Here is a 26,775-nt window from a genome sequence, read left to right as displayed (position 1 = left end):
TTGTGGGACAGAAACTTCTGCCCACAGAGCTGGTCAACACATTTCTCATAGTTGCTTTCCCATGGCCAATGCAGCAGTGGTCACGTAAGAAAAAACAGGTGCTGACTTGTACTTCATCAGGCTTAGGGTTCACTGGTGTTAGGATGAGGGATAGAAGGTTTTTATGAAAGAGACTTTGGAAAATGTATTGATTAAATGAAGGAGTGAGAAGAAGAGGAACGAACTGACTGATAAATGTGGATGCTTTTAGATTGTATGTCCAAAGCTGGCAAACAGTGGATAGAACTTCAAGTATCTGAATGAGACAAATACACTCAAAGGCAATCGTCTCAGACTAGCCAAAAGCAGGAAATTTTTACTTATAAATTTCCACTACAAAATCTTTAATTTCTGAGAAATGCCATTATTAAATATCAATTCCATTAGAGTCAGGTATATGTGCTAAATTTGCTTATGCCATGAAATGCTTCATTGTGGGTTAAAACTATGAATTGAATCTACTATGTGAGTACCTATTATTTAGTAGCACTGGTGATAAAATGGTCACTACATGGCTACTCTGTTGCCTGAAATTTAAACTTTTTATTTGCATTTAATTAAGCTTAATCTTAGATAATTTCATACATGTATATAATGCATTCTGCTCACTCTCCTCCCCTACAATCTCTTATCTCTCTCTCATCCCTATTAGCAAAACCCCTTCCTATAAATTGTCTCTGTATTCATTACCATTCACTGGAAAGAGGGACTTTGCTGATTAAGGCTGGGAATAGCACTTGTCCATGAACATAAATATGAAGATTCAATAGGCAATTTTGGACCATTTAGCTGGACAATAGGAACTTTGTAATAGGTTCATATTGTTATATAAAAATAAATAGGTATTTGGTTTAAAAGACAGAACCTCAGACCTTCCTGACCATGGGTTTCTGAATAAATTTACAGTACTTTTAAAATTAGAATTATCATGTTGATTTTATACAAATTATAGACTATTTGATATATAAAATCATGGTAAATATTAACCTACTTATTTTTTGATAATATTTTACAGATAAGAAAATCACGACATCTACAGAAATCAGGAGTGTTTATTGGTCAATGTCCTGTTAGCAGAAGAAAGCAGTCAGAAACTTCTCAGGAACTTAATAGCATACATTAGTGAAGTCCAGCTCTGTTCTAGTTTGGCTGAGTCTCAAGTCTTCAAAGAAGTCTTGACCCCTTTAGTTTCTTCTATTAATTCTTTCAGTGGCAAGGATCTTCTCCAACAGCCATACCTCCTTAACATTTCCCATATTCACTTCTAGAGCTTTATTCTTTTTACTTGGTAACGCTATTTGAAGGACACCTTCTCTATCCTAACATAGTCACAATGTCTTAGGATGACTTAGGATAAATGCTATCCCCAAATTGACTGTTAGAACCTGTAGAATGAAATTTGCTGGTTGGCTGGGTCAAGTAGCAGGTAAATACACATTAAAAGTCCTGAGAGGAGTGGCTTCTCAAAGGAAAAGTGATAGGCTTTTACTATAAAGTTTATAGTAATATAGGCTTACTATAAAGTTAATGATAAACAGAGGAATGTGTGCAAGCCAGACCTGAATTTAAAAAAAAAAGACATAAAACAAACAAACAAAAAACCCAAGTTATTTTTATTTTCTAACTTCAGTCATGTCTGAGGTCATTTTAAAACTCTAAGGTCACCTACACCACCATAATGACAAACACTGAGGGCTTTTCTACTCTGAGACAGCCAGCAACATTTGTATGTTTAAAGTAGATGATGGATGCAATTTGAGCAAAGTGATCAGCATTTTGAATTGTAGTTAACCATTGCAGATGATCCAGATTGCACAGTTTTGCTCATATGCTTCACCAGATGTGCTATGCTTCTATTTTAATTAACAAATTTGTACTTATAAAATTATACCAATGGAGAAATCATAAATTATGATCTTTGACACAGTGACTATAACCTCATGCATGAAGAGATGGCTCTGAAAGTTTAATCATTCTAATACCCACATGGGTTGAGTTGGAAATAGTCAATTTTAATTTTGTGTTTTGCTTTTTCTTCCCTATTCTTATTTTCTTTCCAGTAATTAATTCCTCTTTAGGGAAAAATAAAACTCTGACCTACCAGTATGAGCCCCCATGATACCATTAGCCATTTAAATGAGGGTTTGAGACTTGCATTTGTTTGACTCTAGGTGAGGACTTTGATAACAATACATGTTTAAGAAACATTGTATTATATGATTATTAACATATTCTGGAGGTATGCAAATTTGCTTTGCAATGGTATAACATAAAAATGCACATTGTGGTACAATGAGCTCTCATTTGCATACCACCCAGCTCCAAAATTTGTTAACTCGTGGCCATTTCTCTCTTTTATGTTATGGCCAAACTTGGACTTTACAAAAGCAAAATACTTTTTTTTTGGTGACACTGTTTTTGTTACTTTTCTTCGTGTATGAAAATAGCTGACCAAGCAAGTAAGGGAGGGCATGTTTCCTTTGGGCAGCAGCAGCTTATGTACTGTCTATCATGGTTGAGGGAGTTGTAGCAGCAGGCAGTTGAGATGACTGGTCACATTGTGTTGACATCCAGGAAGCAGTGAATGATGAATACTTGTGTGGTGATATTGTGTTCCCCAAAATACTGTGTACCCTAATAAACTTATCTGGGGTCAGGGCACAGAACAGCCACTAGATACAGAGGCTAGAAAATGGTGGCACTCACACCTTTAATCCTAGCATTCCAGAGGCAGAGATCCATCTGGATCTCTGTGAGTTCAAGGCCACATTGGAAAGAGCCAGGCTTGGTGACACACACCTTTAATCCCAAGATGTGAGCCTTTAATCCCAGGGAGTGATGTCTGAAAGCAGAAAGATATATAAGGCGTGAGGACCAGAAACTAGAAGCATTTGGCTGGTTAAGCTTTTAGGCTTTTGAGCAGCAGTTCAGCTGAGAGCTATTCAGATGAGGACTGAGAAGCTTCCAGCTGAGGAAATAGAATCAGCTGAGGAATTGGCAAGGTAAAGTGGCGATGGCTTGTTCTGCTTCTCTGATCTTCCAGAGTTCACCCCAATAACTGGCCTCAGGTTTGATTTTATTAATAAGACTCTTTGAGATTCCTGCTACACACTTGTGCTCAGCTTCTTTTCTTTTCAATTAGTGGAGGACTGTAGCTTGGGTTATGATGTCACCCATGTTTATAGTCAGTCTTACTGCTTCAGTTAACATAATCTAGACAGCCCTTCACAACAAACCTAATGTTTGTGATTGTTGATTGAAGGCCCTGTTGACAATATTTGACCTCATAGTAACTTTGATAGAAATGATGTTAAGTAAATAATACTAAAGCTGTTGTAAAAAGTTTTTTTTATGTGCTGATCTATCTAGAATCTGAATTTAAAACAGAGATTGAATTTAAAGAACATATGTACATATATGCATATATGTTAAAGATAAACAAGCCACAGAATCTGGCCATTGGTTGGAGAAGATAGGCTGTGAAATATTATCAAAGTAAATACCTATTTTTTCTTTTATTCTTTAGTTTAAATATTACTGATATGCTATCAAACACTCTTAGAACTATATAACTTTCCATGGTAGCACATAAAATAATGGTGATAAACTTATGTGATTTTAAGACTAAAATTCTGTTGGCTGAAATAATCTTAAATTATTTTATTTTTATGGGTTTGGAGAGAAGTAGAATTGAGAACAATGTAAACTTTGCACAAAGGTAAGCTTATTAAAAATATTCTTAGAAATAAGTAAATACAATTGCCCTCCAGTATCCCCAGAAAAGTGATTCTATGGAAATCCATGACTATCTGTCTTTTATATAACAGAGCATAGTAATTGCCTACATTAAATGTATATCCTTTATATGTGTTATCTATAGATTACTTGTAAGAAGTAATATAACATAAATGCCATGTAAATGTCGTATAGTTTAGGGATAAGGTAATCTGTACATGATCAGCGGAGACAATTTTTCTCCTGGATGTTTTTTTGTTTTTCTAAATGCAGTTGCTTGACTCTAACATGGGACGTCTTGAGGATAGGAAAGACTAACTGTATATTGTTCAAAACAGGCTTAAGAAAAGATTGTTTAAGTAAATTTTGATAAAAGTCACTTATAAAGATAGGTTGTTTCTAGTTAGACTGTAACAGAATAAGACTGTGAAATTACAAATTCAAGTAGAAAATAAAAGCAATGAAAAGCGGGTGTCAGATAGACAATGCCTATATTGTTTTTGCTGTGCTTGCTTTAGAAGTCTGGGTTTGGGCTGATTCTCTTACCATGTGGTTCAGTGGGTGACAGAACCTGTTTTTATATATTGGAATTTCATGACTCAGGAGGTTAACTTACACAGTTCTTGATTTAACACTGAGCTATCACAAAGAGAAAGAAGAAACACAATTGGATCTCTTTAAGTTTTTATTGGAGTCATATTGTCATTTCAAACACAATCCCAGCGAAAAGTGACTCCATGCTGACCTGCACTTCACAGCCCGGAAGGACAGCAGGGAGGAAGAAAGGCGTTCTTTGCTTTGATCATCAAAATGAGGAGTTCCCCATCAATTGTGCTCTGACACAGAGACATTACCAGAGGTGGTGCTTGCAAAAACACGAGATGGGTAAAACTGCAGCTTTATCTCTTTGCCTTAAAGATTGCAGCCTCAACTGAATGTACCAGGCTCTGCTGATTCCCCATGGGACACCTTGCTTTGGAGGAGGTGGGAATGGGGGGTAGGTTGTGGGGAAAGGCTGGGGGGTGGGAGGAGGGAGGACAAGGAGAATCTCTGGTTGATATATAAAATGAATAAAAAAAATCTCTTAATTAAAAAAAAAAGGAGTGGAAAAAAGATTTCAGAACTCCCTATGTAAGAAACTCTTTACTCATCCACCGCCATTCCCACCACTAATGTTGAAAAATGTAAAACTTCCAGTGGCATGTTTGGTCTCCAAACTGCCAGAAATTGGAGTGCAATGGTGTTTATATACAAGTCTGATTAATATTCTTTGGAGAGAGTCTGCTTCTTTGGTTCTGCTTTGTCTGAGAGCAGATGGAGCCCTACATGAGACTAGTCTGTGTTTGTAAAAGCATAACCTATTCTGGAAGTGTCTCTTTGCAATGAAATGAGCTATCAGGGTGGAGAAGAACCTCTTACTTGTCTTATGACTAATGTGCATGGATAATTGATAATCTACTTTGGAAATCATGATTTTTCTCCAAGGCTGTGGGGCAGAGATTGATTTTAAAATTTTAAATGTCATCCACTATTGTCTCACTTAGAATTTAATTGAATTCGAATTTTATGAGTTCCTCCTTTCTGGACTGCTTGCTCCCACTTTTGTTGATTATTTTGTGAGAGTCTTGTCATCCAAAGAAAAGGCAACTTGGGTACATTTTAGCAGGGACCCTTTAGAATTAGTGGTCATATCCTATGCAAAGTTACTTTCCAATTTCATAACAGTAGCAAAACTTGACAATTTTCTTTATTCTTAAAAAATAGTTTTAGAAATCGCAAGTAGCCCAATAGCAATGCAATTCTTACTTTTATTTGTAAACATTAATAAAAGTAGTCATTCAGTTGCCTTTTGGTTTGATTAAATATATTACTACCATGGTTAAGAAGTTAGAGCTTTAGGGAGACAACATTATTTTTGTTAAAATCTTCATTATTTAATTTGATGAACATTGACTTTTCAATAATATAGTGTACTCTATGTAAAGACACTGCAACTTAAAGTATTCTTATATCATACCCATACTTATAGCATCCAATTGACATAATTAAATCTAAAATAAGACCGAGTATCATAGCAACCGAATATTTTGTTTTGTGCTTAAAATAGGATTTCTCCAAAGAAGAGGCAAGCTGACTTCATGAAACATTCTGCCTGTAAATTTCTATAATAATTCTATAAAAGTGGTAAGTGCGAGAAGCATATTGGATTCAGAAAGAATTTGTAGAAGTTCTAAGAGCAGATGTCTAATCTCATTTTATTTCTATATTCTTTTGTCATAGTGCCATAATTTGAAACAGTGACTAACACAGTAAATATTTGTTAAGTGGGGGGAAGGAAGGAAGCAACACATTATCAGTGTACTATCCAAGCACACTCGCTGAGACGTGTTTTCCCTAGCATTTGTGGCTTAGATAGATGATTTCTCTTCCTTGAAATTCACAGCAACAACAATAACAACAACAACAACAAAATCAAGTTGGTCAGCAGCCAGTTCAACTCAGATATGTAATTTTATACTTTCAATTTCAAAACTGAGGATGTCGTGTCAAGATGTGACTTACAACAGGAAGTGATAACTGAATTTTAGTGAGTTCATGACCTTTTGCACACTTAATGTAGATTTGTTTGACTTTATAGTTATATAGAGTTTCCACAGAACATTTATGAGTACCAATGGTTGTAAAATGTTATTATCCTTGAAGTAAAGGGGAAACTAACCTGGGAAGACTAATCTCTGAAAGCCAGTGCAGATGGCAAAGGGTAAAAATGTAACATTTACTGTTATGTCATGAATGGACTGGCACAGCATTTAGGGTTGTGAATGAGACAGAAAACACCCTGTAAATCATACTGCTGCTCATATCATAAAGTGGTTAGTTTTGCCTGTCAGCTTCACTGGATTAAAGGACGGACACTTAGGGCATTGATGGTGTATCTGTGAGGGTGTTTAAATGAAGAGGGAAAACTCACATTGTATGTGGGTGCTATCAAATCATTAGGCTGGCATCACGGGTTGAACAAACACAGAAGGAGGAAATGATCGCCAGCATTCATCTCTTTCTGCTTCTCGTACAGATTAAATGAGACCAGTTGCCTTTTACTCCCATCATCTTGACTTCCTCTGTCATAGTCGACTGTATCCTCATACCCATGAGTCTAAATATGTCTTTCCTTCCAAACAATGTCTTTGTCAGTTTTTTTCATAGTATTGATAAAACTAACTAGTACAGACATTCATATTTTGTTGGGAGAATGTTGGTATGCTAAACATGACCACATGGTTTATAGGTCTTTATAGAATCTAATTTTGGGAGGAATGGGTAAAAGTCTGGTCTAGATTAGCCTTTGAATACTTAATCAGAGCTTAGTGAACTGATTCTGTGGGAGTGCGGAAAACCAGAATGCTGATACAAATGTAGACAACAGCAAGCGGCCTGGTTCATGATGTTGCAGACGGGAATGAGGGATTCTTTGGGGAACTCAGGTAGAGAGGCTCCTCAGGTTACATTCTGACTCTATGTACATTTTGCCAGCATCTCGAGGGATGCTGAATTCAGAAGGGATTGTAATTTGGCCAAGGAGACTTCAAGATAGCAAAACGCAGACTATGGCATGGTTACTATGCAGTATTAGCTCTTGGGTGAGAGAAGAGAACAGAAAAGGCACTGTAGCTAGAGTTTTTCTCTCCAGCTCCTTCCAGGCCCACAGTCAGTACAAATCTCTCTCACCTGCCAGTCCCCAACAGAGTAAACACACAGAGACTTACATTGTTTACAAACTGTGTGGGCGTGGCAGGCTTCTTGCTAACTGTTCTTATATCTTAAATTAACCCATTTCTATAAATCTACACCTTGCCACGTGGCTTGTGGCTTACGGGCATCTTCACATGCTGCTTGTTATGGCGGCGGCTGGCAGTGTCTCCCTGACTCGGCCTTCCACTTCCCAGAATTCTCCTCTCTCCTTGTCCCGCTTATACTTCCCACCTGGCCACTGGCCAATCAGTGTTTTATTTATACAGAATGATATCCACAGCAAGGCACAAACTGTATGCAGTTTGGTGAGGAAAGAAGTGTGTGTGGGGAGTTCAAAGTTGCATACATGAAGGGTTAACACGACTGTAATTATATATATATGTATATATATACACATATATATGTATATATACATATACATATATATATATATATATATATATATATATATGTGTGTGTGTGTATATATATATATATATGGCAGTGCAAGAGAAACTCAGTGTTGTGCACTGTGACAGTATGAAAGGTATCTTGAGTGTAAGACCCCATCCATTGAAGGCTCCAACTTAAACCAATGCAAAGTGGTTTGAAAGGAGAGAGCTGCTAATGTTGTTCCCTGTTCAAAAACAATATTTTAAAATTTCTCCTCCTCTCACACAATACATCCCAACCACAACTTGCCCTACCTCCCCTCCTCCCAGTACCCTTCAACCTCCCTTTTCCCACAGATCCACTGCTTCTCCATTTCCCTTCAGAAAAGAGCAGAACTCCCAGGGATATCAATCATTCATGGCATAACAAATGCAACAAGACTAGACTTAAACCCTCATATCAAGGGTGGACTAGGCAACCTAGTTGGAGGAAAAAGGTCTAGGTGGGGTTGAGTGGATCTCCCAGGGAAGGGGAAATAGAATAGATTTTTTTGGGAGGACTGAGGAGCAGGAGGGGGTGGAAAAACAAGTATTTTACAAGGGTCAGTCAGAAGGGTACACAGAGGCCTCAAAAGCTGTAATAGAAGAGGCCAGATGATATTTTGAACTAGTAGCACAACTTGGCAGCCTGGTTAACTCATGCTGAATGTGTAGGGATGCAAACCATATGAGTTATGGGGTCATGGATGCTTTCAGAAAGATTCCCGAAGGCCTTTGGTGATGGACATTGTATGCCAGGATTGGATTCCCTACAAGAACAACAACAACAACACCATGGAAGGCCACGGTTTGATTCTGTGAAGATGAAGTCCAAGACTTAATGAGAACCCTATGATATTAGAAATGCCTGGGACATGAGGTATTTGCCTAGGAATCTTTATGCATACGGTAGTGCCAGGTGACTTTAGAGGCCACATGGGCTGCACACTACCAAACTGTAGGGGTGGAGTCACCAGGTGCACCACAACAGGATGCAGGTGATGCCACCAAGTGCCCCAGACACTGGACATAAAGCAACAGGGTTTAGTGTTTGCTCTGTTACATTTCCTTTTTATTTGAGTCATTTTCCCCTTGTTATGCCCCTCAAATTCCTCTTATACTTTGGAATGAGAATATTCACTCTTCACCATTATTTATTAGAAGTATGTACATTTTTAAAATTCTGACAAGCTCTGAGTGAAGATGTCTCAAATCTGAAAAAAGACTTTGGTCTTTGTACTTTTGAACGATGTTGGCTGATTAAAGATTAAGAAGTTTTAAGTGGTACTGAAGGCATTTAGCATTATGATATGGCCATGAGCCTATGGAGACAAATTCTGATTTAAATATTTATTTTTACAGTTGTGTGTGTGTGTGTGTGTGTGTGTGTGTGTGTGTGTGTGTGTGTGTGTGTGTGTGTGTGTGGTGTGCATATTTGTGGGGAAGTCAAGAATTTTGTTGTGAAGTTGATTCACTTTGTGAGTTCCCAGGACCCAAATGAGATCATCTGGCTTGGCAGCAACTACCCTTAGCCTCTGAGTTATCTTGGTGGTCCACATGTTATGATTTAGAATTATGTGTTTCAATGTCAATGTGATAAAGGGTAGACTTATGATGGTTGATTTTAGCTGTCAAATTATCTGGATTAACAAGTATCTAAGGCATTTACTAGGTAACTTTGGGTGTACCTGTGTGGGTGTTTCCAGAGCAGTTTAACTGAAGAGAAAAGACTTACCTGAATGTGGATGAAACCATCTCATGGGTTGGGGTGCCAAGCTGAATGAAAAGGAACAAGTAGTGGATTACCATCGTGCCTCTGTCTATATTCTTAGTGCAGATACAATCTGACCAGTCACCTCATGTTCTGGCCATCATTGCTTTCCTGCCATGATGTGTGTGGAGGCTATATCTCTTTAAAGTATAAACCAAAATACATCTTTCCTCAAATTGCTTTTGTGAGTTATTCCATCAAAGATATAAGAAAAATAATTAGCAAACTTTCTAAATGTACTCATTTAAAAGCCCTTAAAAAAGGACATCTGCTTCAAGTTTATATTTTTCAGGGGTGGCATAGGCTGAGAGTGGCAAAGGATGTTTCTTCTCATTGTCCTATTATGATTTGAAAGAATTAATATGAAAATAGAGGGGTTGGGGATTTAGCTCAGTGGTAGAGCACTTGCCTAGCAAGCACAAGGCCCTAAGTTCGGTCCTCAGCTCTTTAAAAAAAAAAAATGGAGGGTTAAACATTTAAGCTATTTAAAAAAAAATTTCAAGACAGCAGTCCTCAACATGAAAATACAAAATTCCAGAATGCTTTTAAACTCCAAAATAAGCCTAATGTGATCTTAGGCACCTAGGTCTAGCAGAGCATACATCAAAGCCTGAGACCGACAGCTGAGATTTATATCTGCAGACAGAGGAAGGAAAGAGAAAAAGACTTAAATCAATGGTTCTCATCCTTCCTAATTCTGGGACCTTTTAATACAGTTTCTCATGTTGTGGTGACCCCAACTATAAAATTAATTACATTCCTACTTCATAACTATAATTTTGCTACTGCTATGAATTCTAATATAAGTATCTGATATGCAGGATGACTGGTATGTGACCCTTGTGAAAGGACTGTTCAACCCTCTACGGAGTCATGACCCACAGGTTCAGAACCATTGACTTAAATGGTCACTTGGAATTGTAGCTACTCAGATGGCTTTTAGTTTTTGTCAGATATAATTTTTCTCATCCTAAAGGTACCTTAAAAGTTGGATACTTTATATTGAAATAATTATAAACTTCAGAACATTTTAAAGGGACATTCTCACAATGGTTTGCTTATAAAATAGTTGCACCAACCATTACATTGAGGTCTATTTTAAACAAATAGGCTTATTCCAAAAATGTGTGCTGTATATGGGTGTTGTGCCTCTTCAGGTCCTTTTGGTCCATGATTGTTTCCAGGCCATTCTTGTCCTTCAAACCCTGAAGGTATTTGAAATTAAACAGTAATTAATTTTTCAGAATTTGGATTTTTTTCTGATATTCCTCATTGTTAGATTTGGGTTACAATTGCCATGAGGACTGTACTTTTCACTACATCTATCGGATGGTGCCTGAGACTGTTTTGTCTTATGACTGGTATCTTAGCTTTGGTTCTTTGAGTAAGGTAATGTCTCTTAATGTTTCTTTACTGTATAGCTACTTTTTTGTTTTAATAATCAGGATATAATACACACACACACACACACACACACACACACACACACACACACACACACACACCATTCTTCATTCGAGTTTTACAAGATTTGTTTGCATTCCTTAGCATAGTTACTATTGTTGTTGTTATCATCATTATTATTTTGATTTTGGCGGCTTGATCTTGCACTGTAGCCCAGGTTGTCCTGGAACTGACTATGTATCTCAAGCTGGCCTCAAACGTGCAGCAATTCTCCTGTCAAAGCTTCCTGAATGAAGGGCTTTTAGGTGTGTGCCACCATGCCTTGCTCTCACTTATGATTATGTTTGACAACTAGTAATTTGCAAACTCTATACTTTCTCCTATATTTATTAGACATCATTTTTATGCTTGTAAAACTTCCCCCCCTCACCTCTCTTTCTTCTCCTCCCTTTCCCATTTCTTCCCCTCCCCTCCACTTTGCTCCCTTCTCTTTTCCCTTTCTTCCTTACCAGCATGTACCTGTGAATTCCTGTTTCATTCAGTTGGATAATATCTATGCCTATCATTAAGCATTTCCAAATGACCATAGATTTGGCCATTGAGATCCTCTTTTAGACTAGCTACAACATCTATTTGCCACAGTCTTCCTCTTTCTTTGTGCATTTTTAAATTTCTGCAGGGTGCATTCCGGGATATCTCTCTCTCTCTCTCTCTCTCTCCCTCTCTCTCTCTCTCTCCCTCTCCCTCTCCCTCCCCCCTCCCCCTCCCTCCCTCCCTCCCTCCCTCCCTCCCTCCCTCCCTCCCTCCCTCCCTCCCTCCCTCCCTCCCTCCCTCCCTCCCGTGTGTATGTGTGTGTGTGTGTGTGTGTGTGTGTGTGTGTGTGTGTGTGTGTGATTTTCTTGCCTGGTCCTACAATTGACAATTCAATGCTATGCCTTTGTGATGTTTTGTCTTTGCTACTGGAGTATCATGATCCCTGGATTTTTCAGTGTCTGGAGTTAGAGATGCTAGAGCTATATTTGTGTCCCTGCCACAGCTCATCTGACTTTGTCCTTTTTATAGTTATGAATTTTTTTTTCTCTTCCAATGACAAGACAGGATTCCCTAACTCTCTTGGAGACATAGACAGTTTCAGCCCTGCTAGGCCTTTCTTTTTCTTGTCTGTGACTATCTAATAATGGCTTATTGATTGTGTTAAAAAAAAGAAACAAGGGAGGAAGAAACTGAGATAATAAGAGTGAACATATAGATTATAAAAACTAGGATAAGTGTGGAAGAGGAGGCAGAAAGAGTATAAGAGCCAGAGGGGATGGAGGACACCAAGAAAACAAGACCCTCTAAATAAATTTGAGCAAAGCTCATATGAACTCAGAAACTGCAGCAGCACGAACAGGATCTGCACGGGTCTGCACCAGGCCTGCATTTTTGTTATGGCTTCCAGTTTAGAGTTTTTGTGGGATTCCTGAATGTGTGAACGAGTGGATCTCTGATTCTTGTGCCCCTGCTTGAGCTCTTTTCCATCTGTTGGCTTGTCTTGTCCATCTTTTATGTGATAGTTTTGTTTTATCTTATTGTATTTTATTTTGCTATAGTTAGGAAAATAAATTATGAATGAATCAATGAATGAAGAGCTTGCCACTATAATAAGGGTTAACAACTGAATTGTCATTTATACCTGTTGAGAGAGGGAAAATCAGTTTTCTATGAGAGTGACACTGGGTATATCAGCTACTCTAGGGCAGGCCTCATATTCAGAAGTAGTTGACCAGCATATAATGGACTCCAGTGTGTGTGTGTGTGTGTGTGTGTGTGTGTGTGTGTGTGTGTGTGTGTGCCTTTATTTAGTTACATTTTGGTGTTTTTTCCTTTGGAAGGGGTGTTCTTTTATTTTGTTTTCCTGATTTTGAGAATGTGTGCTATTATATTGGTTTTTTTTTTGAGAAAGAACTTAAAGTTGGCTGAGTAAGGAGGGGAAGAGGATCTGGAAGGACTTGTGTGAGGGAAAAACTAAGTTAAAAATATATTTAAATTTAAAAAAATGTTTTAAAATGATAAAATATAATAAAAGTAAAAAACACTAGGGTAAGAGCATAAATTTAGTAATTTTCAATAAAATTTTGTTACACTGTTATTAGTAAAGTAAAATACAGAATAGAAGTTTTTAGGTACATATGTGTACCTTCAGCTGCTTGGCCCTTGAAAATCTAACATTATTTTCAAAATGGCAATAGTCATGTGTTTGGACTCTATTTTTGCTGTTTGTAATGTTTTCCAATCTTCAAAGGGAAAAGGGGTGAATACAGGGATTTCTTGATTCCATTTGGCTAACTGCTGAGGGATATGTTGTCCAAATTTTTAAATGACCATGTTTTAATTAAAAAAATATGAGCAAATTAAAAATAAACTCCCTAAATGGAAAAGGATCTACAATCTCCAAATAGTTTGCACGCCTTGAGGAAAGTTAAAAATAAAAATGTTCTGACATTTTTGTCTTAAAGGTTGTGTTTCAAAATAAAATGACTTGACAAACACAAACCTTGATTTGATACTGAACCATAGCATCGCAAAACAGACATCTAAAAACAAATATGTCAAGAAACAGCAAAGGCCACGGTGCGGGAAATGTTCTCCCAAGAGAAAAATGAGTGGGGGCTAAATGTATTTCAGCAAGCATTGCTGATTAGATAATCCACGAGAGGTGGGCTGGCTTGTTTGAGGGAGGAAAGGGCTATGACTTGAGGAATTTGCATCTTTAATTTTTTTTTAGGGATTATTCATCCATGAGATTTTTCCCAGAACCTGGAAACACACCACTTTTGCCTTGCAGAAACATTTCCTCTTCAGACTTTTTAAATCACCAATTCTAAGCGCTCAGTCTGGTTCTTATTTTAAAAGAAGCTAAGTCTTAAATACATAATGAGTGCCCCGTCTGTTCCCCAGGATCTCTGACCCTGATTTCCCCTCAGCCATGATGAAGAGGTATCACAGTCTTGTCCCTCTGCTGGCTGGTAGGTGTCAAGTACTCTGATTCACAATATTTTATATAGCCGTTGAAGCTGTGTTCAAAGCCATCTACCATGTGAAGCATATGACCATTGTTCCAAAATTCTCTTCGTTGATTTGGCCATTTTAATAACATTCTCAGTTATAAGCTGCAGAAAGTAATTCCATATAAGAAGGAAGAGTAATGCAAATAATAAATTCAAAAAATACCATAAAAAAACAAAACAAAACCGAGGTCATGAAATCAGCAGAATATGAGGCTGGCTTAGCTATAGTAAACACTACAAGGATTTGGATGGCATTAGCACACATAATGAGCAGCTTATCCTGAGAGGCCTGCATTAGGTCATGATTTGGGTTCCTGTCTTTAGAAAGACTTTCTAAGCATCTAGGCTGACCAAGAATTTTAGGCTTCCAGAGTCACTCACGGTTTTAGCACTGAGTGATATTTTTTTTCCCCAGCAACCTAGTCTTAAACAAAGGAGAATTTGTGGTTGTCCTTTCAATAACATTTGGCTCAAGTTCTATCCTTGTACAAAACAAATATTTAAGCATCTTAACTGAAAGTGATGAGAAAATAATGTTCAAAGTCAATATATAAAATCCTGAGCATATGGCGTGAATTCTATAAAACTAGCACAATTTAGCTAGTTTTTGTAAATTTCTGTAAAATTGTGAATTCTGTAAAAATTTAGCACAATTTTATCTGGTACTATAGCTCAGTTACTATAGGTAGTCATACAAATCCCCTTCTTCTGGCACAGCCTTAATTTATACAGGATTTCTTCATATACTTCGTGACTTTTGTTGAACTTTGCACTTACTGTATATCATTCTTCACAGTTCTAGACTCCGGTAGAACTTCTGACTACAACATTTGAATTGTTAGCTCAGTATAAGGCTACTTCACTGTGTTTTGCGGGTGGCTAATGTCTTCGGCAAGTGCGAGTTCTCCCCATATCACCCCACTGCATTCTTAAAATGCCTAAGTGGTACTATGTCATTAGTCTTTTAGGAACAAATCAACTGTGTCACAGAAAACTGCAAATGTTTCCGTATATAGTCAACAGTGGGTCAAAACCTAAATGCTCCAGAACCCATGCCTTAAAACTTCATCTAGCAGCTAGGGAGTTGGCTCAATGGCTAAAGCACTTGTGTACAGAAGTGTGAGGACCTGAATTGGATCCAGACCTGATGGAAAGCCGGGAACAATCCTCACTTGTCTGCGTTGAGATGGAAGCCTGAGATTAAGTGCACCCTTGAAAGCTTTCAGGCCAATTAGCTTGATTTATATACTGATGAACATGAGATTCTGCCTTAAACGAAGTTGAAGGCAAGAACCCATACTCAAAGTTATCCTCTGGCCTCCCTAAGTGCACTGTGGCATGAAAGTACTGGCACTCTTGCTCACACATGCACACAAAATATCACACACATGCACACTCAGTATTTTTTTTAAATCTTTATCTAATTGTCTCCCAGAGTTCACTGGCATTCTTTTAAGCTGCATTATCTCTTAGAAAGGCAATAATTTCCTGGAAAGCAGGAAATACTTCCTGTGATGGCTGATATTTGGGAGCAGTTTTTCACAAAGCCCAGCAAGTATTATAAGTGCGGATTCCAAGGTTTTCTGTACATACAATCTCAGTTTTTTTGGTGTGGGTTTTGGCCATTTACTGTGTTAAGAAATTCAACTACCTGTTTTTTTTTGTTTTTGTTTTTGTTTTTTTTTTTGTGTGTGTGTAGCCAGAGTTGAGAACCTAGTGATATAGTGCATTAGTTAATATCCCTATAATCACAGAGATATATACAATTGAAAATAAAATGACCCTAGGTAAATTGAGGAAGATTTGATTGACCAGATAGGTGTTTAAGCCAGCTTGTGTAACATTAATGAAAACTGAGCCAAAACCTACATATATAGACACCAGGACTGAGCTGGGCCATAGACCATAGGTCAAGTAGGCAAAATCAAGCTGTCAAAAGCCTTATCTTCATAGATCAATTAAAATTTTAATTTAAAATGCTTAATTAATAAATAAGAGTTATCAGCTTGAATATTTGAGGCTCCAACTACAGATGCAAGTATAAGTATGGGCATGTATCTAAAGACTTCACTTTGCTAAATGTATTAGATTGCCTCAAACTTTTTTGATAAATTGTGATTTTTCTTTTTTTGTATCTACACTGGGACTATATTTATTTCAGTTCTTGACACATTTTGTTGCATCCATGACTGTAACCATCCACTGTTATAAAAGGGCCATTGGAGGCCGGGCGGTGGTGGCGCATGCCTTTAATCCCAGCACTCGGGAGGCAGAGGCAGGCAGATCTCTGTGAGTTCGAGGCCAGCCTGGTCTCCAAAGCGAGTTCCAGGAAAGGTGCAAAGCTACACAGAGAAACCCTGTCTCGAAAAACCAAAAAAAAAAAAAAAAAAAAAAAAAAAAGGGCCATTGGAACAAAACAACAAAATTGCCCCATTAAGTTAGGCATTGTTTCCAAATCAATTGGCACATGTCTTTATATGAGTGAATGCAAAACATCCATACTTTGATTTCTAAGAACTTACTTCCAGTTATGATCTATTCTCAAGTAAGAGAATAAGGCTTGTAAAGCTTGAAATAAGGAAATTTAAAGTCTAGACAGCTGGGAGCTGGGAAAAAAATAAAAATCCCAAACAGATATGCATGTGATATATAGGCACAAAAATATAATACAAGATAAATAGCCAGAATAGTAGCCACAGCAACCTGGGGAATTTTCTAACTAGTACCCTCAATTCTGGGGCAGAGGCATGCTGGAATCCTACAAAAGCTGGACCTGATTTGTAGCTTGGGTACTTTCGTTGTCAAGTTGAGTACTTAAGTGCTGTGGGCCTAGCGGCAGGAAAAGGAAAGTGATTTTTGACAGCATAATGGATGACCCCAAATCCTTTTTGATTGAATTATGTCATAGTTAAATATAGGGCCATTATGCTCTATTGAAACAATTAACCACCTTACACTAAATTATCCGCATGACTGTTGATGGATAACAGCTCTTAGTTGTGGGGGTGGGGGAAGGCACATTGAAATTTGAATGTTTTCCTTCTGGATTTGAAATGAGTACAGTGAAATCCAAGTTGAAAATACTTTCTTGAAAAGGTATAAATAGTTTACTAGAAACTATGATATATATATATATATATATATATCTTTGTAGAAAAACACAAACTCTGTATGAAAGCAGATGTGGTACTTTAAAATAACATCAGTGGGGTCATATAGTTGTTCAGTTGGTCTCACATACAAGCACATTTATTTATTTCAAGAAGAAAGGTTGGCAGAGGAAAACATATCCCTTGGGAGTAAAGGCTAGACCATCTGTCAAAGGGAGAATTGAAACCATATTTCCATTAGTGGTGGTCATTGATCACGCGGTAAAGAATTCTGTAGACAAATTGGATACACTGTGCCATCTTCTACTATCTTATCTTACATGTTCAGGCCTCAGACATTCTTTAGGAAAGGCAATTTGCTGCTTGGGATTTGATCAGTGTTGTTAAATGTGATGCCGGGAAAGGAACTCTGCAGACATCAGTTAGAGAAGATGTAGCTAGAAACAGTGGATAAACACTTTGTGTTAGGTCTACGTTCCCATAAATCAGCCAGAATACTCTTTAAGACAAAATCCAAGGGCAGTTTTAATTTAAAAACAAAATAAATAAAAAGGAAAGATTTTTTTTTATAAATGAATTAACTAGAAAAAAATCAATGAAGAAAGACATGATTTGGGGCAAAGGGATACTTTGAGAGAGAGCCATTACTATATTTAAAAGAAATATCTCAAATCACCTAATGTCTTTATCAGATACAATTATGAATGTGGATAGTACTTAAACTGAATTATTAATCTTGAATACTGAAAATGTATACATGTGCACAAATATATATGTTTCCATTTCTGTATTTTAAATCTTATGCATGTTTAATATTCACTATTGGTGAAATTAAGGCAATTTCATGTAGTTAAAAGGGAGGTTTATTTTGTGGGGTAACTCACAAGTGAAGGGATAGGTAACAGGGTCTGGGAAAGGTGCAGCACAGTCCGGTGGTGTTCTCTAGAGAACTCTGCTCAGTCTACCTCCACTGTCCAGGGTTTAGGAACCAATTGCCGGCGCATCCGGGATCTCAGGTCTTCAGGGCCCTCTCTCGGCCCCGCCTTGTAGGCATGAAAGTTACAGAAGCCTCAATGGGGGTTGGAACTTCTAGATCAAAGCTGAAATGGCTACCCACTACAATTAACAGCCATATTTATGTTTGGATAGTAATATCTTATGGGTTTGGGGACAGAAATAATAAAATTCTATTTATTTTTAGCAAAAGTTATTTTTCTTTTGCATGGTCTTCCACATATTTTTTTATTAGTCAAATTTATTCTTTGATAATTTCCTACATATATAATGCATTAAAATTGCTCTCACCCTTCACTCATTTCTCTCCCTCCCATTTACACAACCCTGCTTCATTACCAAACTCCTTCCCACATTAATGTCTTGTTCTGTTTGTGACCCATAGTCCTGGTCCACTTGTATGACTATAGGTTTGGAGATATCCTCTGGAGGCTGTGAGGTTACCAGTAGGAACATAGCAATGGACAGTGGCTTCCTCTCCCTCTCCACATCAGTAACCTGTAGTTCAATTAAGTCTGTCCTCCATCCAGTGTCAGGAGATGTCTTTCATGGCTAGATAATGCTCTTTCTGGAGGCAGTATGATACCATGAGAAACCCCAGACCCAAGTATGGGATACTGCCACAGAAGTTGTTGGTCAGAGTTGCTCCAGAGAGCTACCACATAGTTTAGGTTTTCATCTTTCTGCTTACTTGTCCACCAGAACTAGATTCTAAGAACCTATTGCTGAAGACATTATATACCATGGTTGCAAAGCATAGAGAAAATCAAGCTGGAATTGGACTGAAATGATTTCATATTGGCCAATGTTCAATGGGCTAGAAGATGCTGTGGAGGCTTCTAAGGGGTCAACCATGGGCTTAATCAGCTGTGAACTCTGGGAACTAAAATGTCAATAATGATAGGGAAGACACATATGTGTAATAGTGGCGTGATGGTCCAGTTGCTCTTGGATTAGATCTGAGGCCTGGTACTATGAACCCAGTGAGCATCATTATTAATACAGAATTATCATTTAACTTCTCCAATGTTGACTACTGGAAAAGACAAAGAACTCATTGAGAGTATAGATGATTTTATCCATTCTAATATGTCTTCTATTGTGGTATGTCAGTTCTATGGAGACATTTGATGAACACTTATTTATTGATAATATGCAATATTCATGTGCGTGTTATGTATGAAATAGCTTCAAGGAATTTTAAGTATTCAACAAATATAAATTATTAATGTCTACATTAGATAAAACCATCAATTTATTTCTTCTGCTGTAGGCAATAACCATGAGCTATTCATAAACTACAAAGAAGATACCGTTCTTTGGTAACAGGCACAAATGCTTTTTTTCTCCCACGCTATCAATATAGATAATATACTTAACAAATACTAGCTTTTATTTGCCCTTACTAGTTTTCTCAGAAATATTTGCAAAGCATTCATTGCTTATATAGTTCACTCCTAATGTACTTGCCACACTGTATGACAGAAACAGTACTTTAAACTAAACACAATATTATTACTATGTCTTGATTCTTATTGAAAATAGACTGTTGTAGGTATCCAACCTGAACAGCTTACATCAACTCAGATCTGAGTGTATAGGATAAATGGGGCTATGAGTATTGAATAATGCAGGGGAACAGGGTCAGAGGTTAGATGAGGTCAGGGGGGCATGAGAAAGAAAAATTACAACATCTGTCTTAATTGTTGGCAAGATGCTTGTTCTCTCTTCTCTGTCTGCCTGTATAGGCTAGGATGAAACAGATTTTTTTCTGTAATGAATGTTCTTAATCTTTATGTATTAAGATGGGTTTTAGAAATGTTTATTGATTATCAGTGATTGCTCTTATGTATAGTTAGCATGCCTTTATAGACCTTGGTGTGTGTGTGTGTGTGTGTGTGTGTGTGTGTGTGTGTATGTGTATACCTATGTGTTAAAGTACAAGTATCATTTATAAACACTTGAGTATAATTTTGACGTGGTGAGGCAATATAATAGATTTCAATCTATTCAAAATTATGTGATTGTTTTCACTAATGTTATAATACAGACTGTTTTCTCATTACATTCTACTTATTCTTAGAAACCTGTATATACACATATGAAGAACTTCAATTTTCAAAATGTTCATGTTTTTCAAAATATAAAAGTTTGGACAGCCACCTTGTCAGTATTCTTGTCATTGGCATTTTATATTTATATATATTTTATATATTAAAAAGAGTTATTAATTGTTTGCACATGTATGTGAGGTGTGTGTGTGTGTGTGTGTGTGAAGCGATATGTGATATGTATTCCATATTGTTCATATGGAGTTCAGGTGACAGATTTTTAGGGGTTTGTTAAAATCTTCCACCTTTTGAGGCAGATGTCTCTTATCATTTTTGGTTCTGTACTACATAAGCAAGTGTCTGGCTGTCCTGTTCGCCTCTTGACCTCCCATGTTCCCATAGAAGTGCTGGAATTACAGATGCTTGTCACTGAGGCTGGCTTCTTTTAGGTAAATTTCAGGGATTGAACTCAGGTTGTGAGATTTCCACAGCAAGTGTCTTTATCATTTAAACCATCTCCCTAGCTACTTTTAAAGTAAGTTTCTTTTCTTTCTTATTTGGATATTTGTGTGATAAACCTATATTTTTAAAACTCTCTAGGAGGCTTTGGACATTATATAAATTTCTGTATCAACTTTGGCAGAAACCTTAATAATCCTTAAAAAAAAAACCAAAACTCCTGATGTTGTAATTACTTCTATTGTTCTAAAATTTCCATAATTATATATATATATATATATAATGATAAGTTGAAGCGTTTTTAAATTTTGTTCTGTTTAGGATTACATTTCTATGAAAAAGACTGAGGAATGCTTCAGATCTTTTACAAGGTCTAACCTTTTCCCAGCTAATCAGAAAATATACATTTTTTCCACATTAAATTACATTTAAACTTCCCTCTAGCTCATAAACTTCTATTCCTCAATCTTCCCACTGCCTTTTAGATAAAATCTTATTTCCTAACACATCCCTTCAACATCCCAAAATGCCAGAACATCATGTCTAATGTCTACTTTAAGCTCAAGGATGCATTTTAAGATGGAAATGAATTTTTAGTGCTTGTTGAGAATGACTTTCCTACAGTTTTAATCAATTCTAACTCAAAGAATGACATCCCTGGTGATTAGCTAATAGAGTTAAAAGGAGTCGAGGCCATCTGCAGGAAGTGTGGTAGGAACATCATTTACATTTTCATCCAGCTTCTCTGGCTCACCAGGAAATTCTGAAAGAATATAAATAGCCAAAGATTGAAAAGTGTTTCACAATCAATCCAACCAAAGAAAGACATTCATTGAGATATTTAAAAACAAATTCTTTCCACTTACATACTAGTGTTCCAAATACTGTGACTCCCACAAAAGTGAGATGCTAGACGGCACAGCATTATTGCCATCATTTCCATTATAGAAACGCCAGACCTGAAGATATATTCACACAGTCTATTCCAATAGCATTTCCCTGAATGAACAAAGACAAGCCTGTCATAGCATTTCTCTGTGGGAGAACTTTCCTCTGCTCCAGCAAATGTATCACATTCTGAAAGGCTAGATCCTGAGGACAGACTATAGCAATAAAAGATGACTGGGAAGAACTTTTTCTCATGCTGTTATTAACATCCATCAAAACCCAGAATCCTTTAAAATACTACTTTCAACTGACTCCTTCCCATCAGGCAAAATTACTTATGACTTCATTCAAGAAAACAGGTTTTTGGTTTCCTTTCAATAAGTGGCAACATGTTTTTGCTAACCCAAGCAACAAGTCAGTCTCTTTGCCCCTGATATGAAATGCAGTTTCTGTCAGTGACATCATTTAGAGGAATAAGGCAAGAGAACAAATCTTAAGGTAGACAGGAGCTAAACGTATTTAATCCACCGTGTGTATTTTGCCATCCCGGTGGAATCAGATGTAAGTATTTCTCTCACTCAGCCTCCCTTCATCGTTTTGAAAGGAGCTATGAAGTATGTTTATGCTGAACTTTTGAACTGTCTGAACTGATTCCATTTGATGAAATATTGCCTCGAAAATGCTTTTTAAAAAAGTAGTAACATGACAGCCAAAGCTGTTGGGCTCTGTATCATTCAGCTGGATGGTATTATTCCTGAGACGTACGTTTACTAAGCACTGTTCTGACGTCTCTGAAAAACGGATAAGTAAGCTGCCTGCTGAATAATTAATATTGTCCAAGTCCCTCTAAGCCTCTGTGGAGAGTTTCTAGCATACACCACTGGATATATCCCTTGTACAAAACAGCTTTGATTTAATCCATTGTCTCTTCCAGATTTGCTTTTCTTTTACTAGCCTGCCCTCTATGCAAGACATCATATAAATAAAATTACTGTTTCTGGCTTGAATCATCACTAGACGTGAGTTAGTAGTTGCATGAAAGGCTAATTTAAACAACAGGCAGGGCCATGGCCTTGTACAGAAGACAGTTAAGAGCCCTATCCATAGCCATCCTTGGCAGTAATGCTATGTGCAATTAGAATGAATCATATTCACATCATATGTAAAATATATCATACTAAGGTAAACTAAGACCATGTTCTCAGAGATTCAAGAAGGAAAGCATACTTCAGAGGTCATTAGCTATCGTCTAGTTTTCTGAGGACTACAATTAAAAAGGCCTTGAAAATCATCTGCCAAGTCCTTAAAGTTATTCAGACAAGTAGGCACCACGGTCTCCTTCTGTAAGTCATTACCAGGTCTGCCAGCCTTTCCAGTTAGATCTGCTTGCTATTTAACCCAGCCATGAAAATAGTCTCTGGCCCAAGTGTAGTAGTCCCAGAAACAGATAGGCAGGACATCTAATTTTAAAATGGTATGCGAATAAGCAATTTATTTATTTTTCTCTGTCTAGTGTCAAGAATTTTTCTTTTCGGTTTTCTTGGTAATCATCCTTTTGCAAACAGCCCTAGCTTATTAAGCTGGAAAAACAGACTAATTACGATATGGTACTTTGTCTGGCCCGAACACACACCCCAAGTAAAAATGTATTCCCTCAAAAGAGAGTCCAATTAAGAGGAGTCTTCAATAGGAGCCCATTTGGTCTACATTTCTGGACAAATAGAGGTAAAATTATGAGAGCATAAAATGTCATGAGTACTGATGTAGAATCCTCTGTCATATTAAAGTTTCATTATCTTAGTAGATTCTAATGAGGACAGTAACTTTCCTAAGTTACTACCTAATGAGAGGCAGAACTCAGAGCTGAAATTATGTATTTGACGCCAAAGTCTATTTAACACTAACAAAGTCAATACCATTGTAAAATTGTCATTGCTATTTATTTTTGACTACTTCATACAAGCACACAATGTACCTGGATTGTGTTTACCCTGAGTTATTCCCTTTTCTTTTCTCCCTCCTAGTTTTGCTAACCATCTTCTCATACAGAGCTCTTAAAAGTCATACCATGTGGTGATTGCAAATTTACATATTTCCAAGCACCAGGAGCAAGATGCACAGGCAAGCAAGCAAACAAGCAAACAAAGAAACAAGTAAACAAAAATGAGATAAGCATGAAGTAGACAGGGCTGAAGTAAATGCTAGGAATCTATGAAGAGAAATTATCCTCTACATATTTCTAGTGGTCACTCTCTTAAGCAGCCAAAATACGTTTTAAAACTAATATTTTATAATACACCCATTAAAAAATCCCAAGAATAAGTGTCAGAACTGAGACTATGATAAGAGAATTGGTATGGATATTCCAATCACTTCTATCAACAAGAGATTAAAATGTTGTTTTACTGCTAATCATACCAATAAAATGATTATTTTTGCCTTCCTATAACCAGAACATCCTAACAATTAAAAGAAATCTATTAAACAGAATTATCAAAGTTTAAAAAATATGATGGAAAACTACTTGTCATGTAGATATAGGAGAATTCTGAGGAGTATTTTTGGCAAACAGTAACTCTTCATTAATTTTAATTATCATGTTAACTGAACTATGCAATTTATAGGTGTGAGATAATGTAAGTAAGATTTAAACAACAATAAATTTTTTTGGGTTTCAAATGGAATCCCAACAGGAAGTAACCCATCCTTTAATAATCACATACTCCTTAGTTCCAGAAGCGTTACCATATAATGTCCTCAAGCGTTTTGTTTGCTTATGTTTTTCCAACTCATCAGTCTTTTTCCCAATTTCCACACAGTACCCAAGTCCTCTCTATTGTCTTCACATCAGGGATCCCACCAAACTGTAGCACATGAGTGTGTGTCTTATTTTAATGAAAAAGTGATGATATGAAAAAGGATCTTCCTGCACCACGAACCCCCAAATAAATTAATGCTGATTTTCACTCCATCTCAAGACAAAGATGTTTTCCTAATGGTCATCTTCTGTGGATTCTTCCTGTTTTAAAATAATCTGTATATAAGAACCTCTTGTAGAGCGAAACAAGAAAGCTGAGACTCCTAAAGGGGCATTGTTTCTTACTCGTTGTCTACCTTCAGCTAGTTACCTATTCTTTTCTTATCATTTGCCTTTGGCTTTCTTGAAATAATTGTTTACCTTCTTAGCTTATTAGGGTCCTGCATTTCTCCTTGAGTTCTGTCTGGTTCTGCTCCCCCAGCCAGATGATACCTACGACTTCTATTGAAGTTTCCATCTCCCTTCAAAGCTATGCAGGGAGCGCATCTAAGAATGTCTTACTGCTGCTCGTAGTCCCTTGTGAATTAATTGTTCTTTGGGAAACTATAAGCCATGGCTTTCTCTCTGAATTCATTGCTTTCACCCAGTGTCACCACATGAGCTTTGTTAACCTGGGATGGATTTCTGCTCTGTTGTCTTCTTTCCCGAGAGCCAGTTCTCCTTTACCTTACACCCACCATCCCAATTTGAATTTCCAACTAGTCTGTGGGCTAGATTTCCAAACAAATAATACCTTTTAAAAATATTGATTTATTTATTTTGTGCATGAGTGTTTTTCTTGCACTTATGTATGTTCATTGTGTGAATGTTTGGTATCCATGGAGGCCATGAAAGGGAGTATCAGATCCCCGGGGACTGGAGTTACAGATGTTTTTGAAACTCCATGTGGGTGCTAGGAACTGAATGTGCGTCCCTTGGAAAAGCCATAGTACTCTTTTTTTATTAATATTTTTTTAAAAATTCATTTTATATACCAATCAAAAATCCCCCTCTTTCCTCCTCCCATCCCCCCAGTCTCCCACTCCCAACCCACTCCCCATTTCTTCCTAAAAGAAGGTACGACCTCCCATGGGGAGGTACATTTAGTGGAGGTAGGTCCAAGCCCCTTCCCCTGCCTTAAAGCTGTGCAAGGTGTCCAATCATAGGTAGTAGGCTCCAAAAAGTCTGCTCATGCACCAGGGATGGATTCTGATCCTAATGCCAGAGGCCATCTTAAGCAGATCAAGCTACACAACTGTCTGGCTTATGCAGAGGGCCTAGACTAGTCCCGTGCAGGCTTTGCAGCTGTTGATGTAAATTTCATGAGATCCCACTAGTTTGGTTTGGTTGTCTCTATAGGTTTCCCCATCATGATCTTGATGCCCTTGCTCATAGAATCACTCTTCTTTCTCTTCAAACTGTACTCCTGGAGCTCAGCCTGGTGTTTGGCTGTGAATCTCTGCATCTACTTCCATTAGTTACTAGAGAAAAGGGCTCTATGATGACAGTTAGGGTAGTCAACGATCAGATCCACCAAGTCATCTCTCCAGTCTCCCAAAAATAATAAAAACCATCTGACAATAATGTATTTATGGCAAACAAATCTTTGCTCTAGGAAATATGTGTATGCCTTGTTTAACATACAATTAAAGTCAGTAAAATGATCACTTCCCATATGTAAAATTAATATCATGTTGAGTCATAATGTGCTAGAATGATTTAGACTGTGGTCTGTGGAGATGTGTTATCTCAATCCTTCTTAATTCTATGTCTCACAAAGGGTGAGCTGAAACTTTTCAGAAGTTGTCTAGATATCTGGACTGTGTATACAGTGTGTCTGGGTCTCCAGGAAGACATTCAGTTAGTGAGGCTGCTGTACATTTATGCCCCACAAGGAAAGAAAAAGAGGCAGATGATGCAGCTTAATTATTCTTTCTTTTTCTTTTTTTTTTTTCTTTTTTTCTTGGTTTTTCAAGACAGGGTTTCTCTGTGTAGCTTTGCGCCTTTCCTGGGACTCACTTGGTAGCCCAGGCTGGCCTCGAACTCACAGAGATCCACCTGGCTATGCCTCCCGAGTGCTGGGATTAAAGGCGTGCGCCACCACCGCCCGGCTTAATTATTCTTTCAAACTTGCCTTTTAGATAAACAAATTGACAATACTTTGCAAGATGAAGAGAGCCTACATACAATGTGTGCCTAATATGCCATCGTTGGAAAACATCACCGATAATATAGAAAATCCAGAAAGCAGGGTTCCTGGAGGAAGCCACATGAACATGTAGCTCTCTTTGATA

This window comes from Peromyscus maniculatus, chromosome 18 (assembly GCF_049852395.1).
Source record: "Peromyscus maniculatus bairdii isolate BWxNUB_F1_BW_parent chromosome 18, HU_Pman_BW_mat_3.1, whole genome shotgun sequence".
NCBI lineage: Eukaryota > Metazoa > Chordata > Mammalia > Rodentia > Cricetidae > Peromyscus > Peromyscus maniculatus.
This window is presented reverse-complemented; position numbering follows the sequence as displayed.